Source organism: Corvus cornix, chromosome 1A (assembly GCF_000738735.6).
Source record: "Corvus cornix cornix isolate S_Up_H32 chromosome 1A, ASM73873v5, whole genome shotgun sequence".
Lineage (NCBI taxonomy): Eukaryota > Metazoa > Chordata > Aves > Passeriformes > Corvidae > Corvus > Corvus cornix.
Window position 1 is genome coordinate 7,661,090 of NC_047057.1, and position 6,000 is coordinate 7,667,089.

The following is a 6,000-nucleotide window of genomic DNA, read 5'->3' on the forward strand; positions in this document are numbered from 1 at the left end:
GAAACCAGAATGCTTCCATTAAGTTTTCCATCTCTGAAGTTGCATCTTTATCAAATTTCCAAAGTTACATAATATCCCTTTCTGCTACTAAAAAAAGTGATGTGAATGAAGTTCTTGTACTTTTTTTTTTGTTGGTTAGGCCAATATCCCAGGAAATACAAAGGTTGAGTGTACGTACCATCTGAACTGTGTTCAGGAAACCATCAGCATTTGAGGCCATAATTTTCCCAAGTTAGTCAGAACCCTTTTACTGCCATTAGTTGAGAGGGAAACTAGATGAGGGCTGGTTATGAAGTGGTATATAAAGCACAATGAGTTGAATTGTGTTTTTTATACCTCCCCACATAAGTGATGGGAGAACAAAAGTGGCTTTAAGTTACTTTGGTGCTTTTTATATACCAGACCCTGCCAGAGAGCTGATTAGTCAGTAATGAGTTAGAACCAAGTAGAAGTTGTTGTATGCCAGAGTAAAGTTAATCCACGGGTTTTCTGTTTGGAGTTTCAGTCAAAAGGGAGTTACACAGTTGTGTTAATGTAGTTTGTGTGTGTAGGGAGAGGTTATAATCTGAAATACTGCAGTGGATTTAATTTAATATTTTTTTCAGATACTTATTCTGAATTTGGATAGTGAGAACATCTAAGAGATTCCATGGAAAGTTAATAAAACCTAAAAATTCACTGAGGATTGTGGCATATGGTAATAAATAAATAAATTATTCATTATACTATTCATAAAGTTTATTTAACATTCAAATTTTCAAAATTCTTAACATGACTTCCTTTCCAATTTTAGGACACTGTCAGTGACTATTGCCTTGCATGAAGAGCTGCAGCAGAGACCAAATATATAATCTCTGAAGGCAGGGAAAAACTGGAGGAAGAAACATGGGTGAGACAAACAGAGCTTCAGAGAGGAGTCTGATTTTCAGTGTGGAGCAGGAAATTCAGTCCAGCTATGGTGTTTGGTAATCTTGGCTTATATATAAAATATATATAAATAATAATATAAAAATTATAAGCTCCAGAAATAGTAAAGGAAGTTGAGGTCAAGCAAATGTGTCCTACTGACAGAGGTCTAACTTATTTGTATGTTGTTCCTGCAACCTCCTTTGACATAAACAGAGCAATCACAGGTCAAACAGAGAGCTTCTGCCTTCCAGGCAGAGGTCTGGAGTTTATGGCCTGCCCAATAACCTAAGCACAGAAAAAGTTAAAAAAACCCTGAACCCCTCTAAGCATAAGAGATCACTTTAATGGGTCACCCATGGAATGGGCAATTTTACAGATCTTAAGGGTGACACATCATTTAAGCCTTCACATAGATCTGTAATGGTTCCGTAATCAGCACAAACCAGGCTAAATTTAATTTTATATCTGCTCAATGCCTATCAACACATACAATAGATTTGCTTCCAGCCATGAATATTTTGCCCCCCTTCAAATTCAGAAGCACTGACACATGGCTTGTCTAATACCTGGGAGGTTATAATAAAGAGATAGTTGATGATTGATCTTTTGCAAAATATTCCCTAAAGATTGATCTGATTATATTGCAATCATCTGTTCCCCCCCCCCCCCCCCCCAATTCCTCCTTCAGACACTTCTGGCATGAATTGTTGGGAAATTCCCAGACAGCAATGAACATTAGTGATGATGTGAGTAGGTTTAGGAATATCACAATTTATAAATTTCTCTTTTATAAATTTATAAAGTCTTCTCAAGCCAGTTTATTTGGCTGTATATGTAACTAATAAGCAGACCATATGTGTGATTATGTCCTCTAATTTCAGTAATTTCAAGATTAGAAATCTAAGCTCCTTCTAGCCCAAAGAGAACAAAATGGACATCCCAGGGACTGATTCACCTTGGCATGAGAGAGGAATATAAGATGGATAAGAACAAGCATCTTCTGGAAGTAGCTTTTCCTCTTTTGTCTAGGAAGGTAGACTAAAGACCACAGCACTGAAGGCAAGGTTGGGTGGGATGAATCTGATTCCACCTGAATATGTCAAGGCAGCACATCAGGTACCAGTAGCTTTCTCCTCACTATCTATTGATAAGGAAAGAGAATATGTCTCATTAAACAGAAGTATGTGCAGATTTTGGTTGGGGTAGAGTTAATTTTCTTCACTGGGGCTGGTATGAGGCTGTGTTTCCGATTTCTCCTGGACACAGGGTTGATGATACAGAGATGTTTTTGTTACTGCTGAGCAGGGCTTACACAGAGCTTTTCTGCTTTTCATACTGCCATGTTGGTCAGGGGGCTGAGGGTGCATGGGAGGTTGCAAGGAGACACAGCTGGGATAGATGACCCCAACTGACCAAAGGGATATCCCAGACCATACAATACCATGGTCAGCATATAAGGGGAGGGGAAGAAGGGAGAATGGAGGGACACGTTTGGAGTGATGGTGTTTGTCTTCCCAAGTTACTGTTACACATGATAGGGCCCTGCTCACCTGGACATCGCTGAGCACCTGCCTGCCCATGGGAAGAGGGGACTTAATTCCTTGTTTTGCTTGCATGTGCAGCTTTTGCTTCTTTTATTAAAGTGTCTGTATCACAACCCATGAGTTTCCTGGTTTTTATACCCTTCCAGTTCTATCTCTGATCCTGCTGGTAGGGGAGGAAGTGAGTGGCTATGTGGCTGCAGCTGGGCTTAAGCCGCAACAAGTAAAGGGGAGCTGACACAAAGAGAGTGAGCACTTTCCAAGGATAATATACAAAATCTCTGAATTAGGAACTGCATGTTTCTTAAGACCTTGGGCAATATTTTGGGGTTTGCCTTATCATTCCTAATTTCACAATGTATTATATCTTATAAATATGTTATATTATGTATTAAAATTATCTATAACTGCTTTTGTATATATAAACCTAAAAGAAAAAAATATATATACATATATACATACAGGAATATTACTTTGACACCAAATCTCACATGTATGGTACTGTTATATTGTGTATTAAAATTATCTATAACTCCTTTTGTATACATAAACCTAAAAGAAAAAAAATATATATAGATATATACATACAGGAATATTACATTGACAACAGATCTCACGTGTATGGTACTGAGTCAAGTCAAGAGTCTTATAAAAAACCAAACTTACGTTGAAAGTCAATTCCAGATTCCAACAAATAAAAGACAAATACCAATGTAACCATAGATTCCAAAAATGAGTAACTGAAACATCATTTTGACTAGGATTGCTCTGCCTTGCAAATGAATCCAAGTGATACATTCTTACTATGTCTTCTTGGAAAATATTTGTTCTAATTTAATTACTTCAGAAGAAGGCATTAATTGTTGAAAATAGAGGCTGAGTAATTTATAGAAACAAATCAGAAGAACGGAGGAAAAGTGGAAGAGAGAATTTCTCCAGCACAGAAAGTATTACATGAAACATTTGAAATTTTTACAAGTAAAATCTTCGGTTGAGGATTTAGTCCAGAATTAACTGGCATAATGCCACTGAAATCAAAGTAACTATGGCAGTTTGCATCAGCTGAGGACCTGACCCAGTCTCATTCTGTGAAGTAATATTCTTTTGTCTTCCAGAAAACATTACTATGAATGTATGATATTTTGCAGGTGGATCAGTCTACTAGTATACAATGCAAGTTACAATATATGAATCTAAAGTATCCTCACCATACTTACATATCGTGGTATTGGTCCATCTGGAGTTTTATTTCACCTAACACAGCAAAGCTGAGCAGTTGTTGAATAATTTTTTTATTTAATTTTTAGGTTTTCCTAATGTCTTTTGTTATCAGTCTCTTAATTTTTGCACATACTTGAGTTGTAATTTAATTTACTTTCCAAACTGTCTGAATTCATTTCCATCTGTCTAGCCATCTAGAAGTGGTTCCAGTTGCCCTTTTACTCTTCCTCACAAAACTGGCTGCCTCTCTACTGCTGTTCCACCTACAGCTAATATTTGCTGCTGTCAAAAGGAGAACCTCCATCAATCTGCCAACCAAATACCTCTCCATAAGTACGTGCCTAGTGATCCACAGCTGTTTTGGAAGGTATTTTAACCAAAGATAGGTCAGCACTATAATGACATGAGATCTTTGTTTATGCTTTAGAATACATGTTCTTTCTTGTTTCAACTCCCAGGCAAACAGATTGTATCTGCACTGAGTGAAAGTTTAATTACTGATAAACCTTGCCAATAGTGCTTTTACCCTCAGTCATATGTTAAAAAACCCCAGCTATTGACATTTTATTTTGAAGACTTCAGGCACCCAAAAGTTTTACTGCCAATGACTAAGTTGCTGGATATTCCATTTGGAACAAGAAAACAAAACTTGTATTTTGGATGAGAGAAGGTTTCAGAGGAGACCTGTCCGCACACACAAACATACACATGCAGCGTCAAAGCCTCTGTTTACCTTCATCTCTCTGCAGGGAGTAGTCTTAAAATACATCCCAGGACCATTCAGTAAATACAGTTAATTAAATCATTTTGGAGCCAAGGTTTCAAACTATGCTAATTTGTAGTAATATTTATTGCACTGAGTTCTCTTCAGGGATGCCAGATGGATATGCCTTAGCACACATGGAACTGCTCAGACAAAATATCTTCTCCAAAAGGTAAGAATTTGACTGTCTTCTTAACTGATGAGACAATAGAAGACTCAAGCTGTCTTGGAGATAACTGAGCTAATCTGGAAATACACTTCTGAAACAGCACAAAAAAGAGCAAAGAACACGCATGATACAAGACTTATTAATTTACATCTGCTCTTGAATAGCACAGTTTGTGCTATCACTCAAATATCTTAGACTACCACATAAAATCTGAATTTTTACGACATATTTCGGTGTACTGTGTCTGCAACATGTCATTTGTACAGATGCTAAACCACTCTGGGATATATTTGTCAGGGAAGCGATGGAGCTGGATTCAAATGCTGAAATGGAAGTACAATTGGAATTGGAAAATGTAGGCTGATTGTGAAAGTGCAGTTGCATAGTGAAAAAAGACTTCATCAAGCCAGTGTCCGGATATGAAGGCCACTGCAAAGTCACTTGAAAGGTGATGGAGAAAACAGACATTCCTGAGGAACCATAAAATCATAGAATATCCTGAGTTAGAAGGGACACAGAAGGATCATTGAAGTCCAACTCCTGGCCCTGCACACCAATCACACCCTATGCCTGAGAGTGTTGTCCAAATGCTCCTAGAACTCTGTCAGGCTTGGTGCTGTCACCACTGCCCTGGGGAGCCTGTTCCAGTGCCAAACACCGTCTGGGTGAAAAACCTTTTCTGATATCCAACCTAAACCTCCCCTGACACAACTTCAGTCCATTCCTTCAGGTCCTGTCACTCGTCACCAGCAAAAAGAGATGAGTGCCTGCCCCTCTGCATCCCCTTGTGAGGAAGTTACAAATGATCATGAGGTCTCCCCTCAGTCTCCTCCAGGGTGAACAAGCCAAGTGACCTCAGCTGCTCCTTGTACGGTATCCCCTCCAGGCCCTTCACCATCTTCACTTAACCCTTACTCACAAAGTGTTTCACACGGGAATCATTTAATTAATTGCTAAAATGTAGTAGACAACAGTTAGGAATTGAGAAACTGATTACAAAACTTGAGGTTCCTTGATATTTATTGGATGGGCCTAAAAATTCATGGCAGGGTTCTGATTCAAATATGCCTTACCCTTAGTATCTGACACTAATGCTGAAGCCTTTGTGCCTTATTTTTGTAAGAGCATACTGGTATATTTAATGACCCCTGAGCTCTAAGCATAACATCATCTCTGGCAGAACAAATTCCTGAGCATCCAACTCTGCTTTTGATTTGGTTCAGAGTGAAAAATGCAGCAGTTTTTTGACCTTTTTTACTAGCAAGTGAAAGAAAATCACTTTGAAAGAGCTCTTTCGAGGTCTAGAATTGCATTGTATATTCAATATGTATGCAACGACCTTCTGCAAGAGAACAATATGTTTTTTAAGTACTGTACGAGACTGGGCACATAATCAA

At 38.2% G+C, this 6,000-nt stretch overlaps 1 long non-coding RNA gene across 1 annotated transcript; it reads left to right on the top strand.

Annotated features, from left to right (window-relative positions):
* The first annotated feature begins 284 nt into the window (after positions 1-284).
* On the top strand, positions 285-2,546 carry LOC109143648. The gene is made up of 3 exons (XR_002043950.1): positions 285-697; positions 794-965; positions 1,791-2,546. It is a non-coding gene; the product is annotated as an uncharacterized LOC109143648 (long non-coding RNA).
* Positions 2,547-6,000: the final 3,454 nt, after the last annotated feature.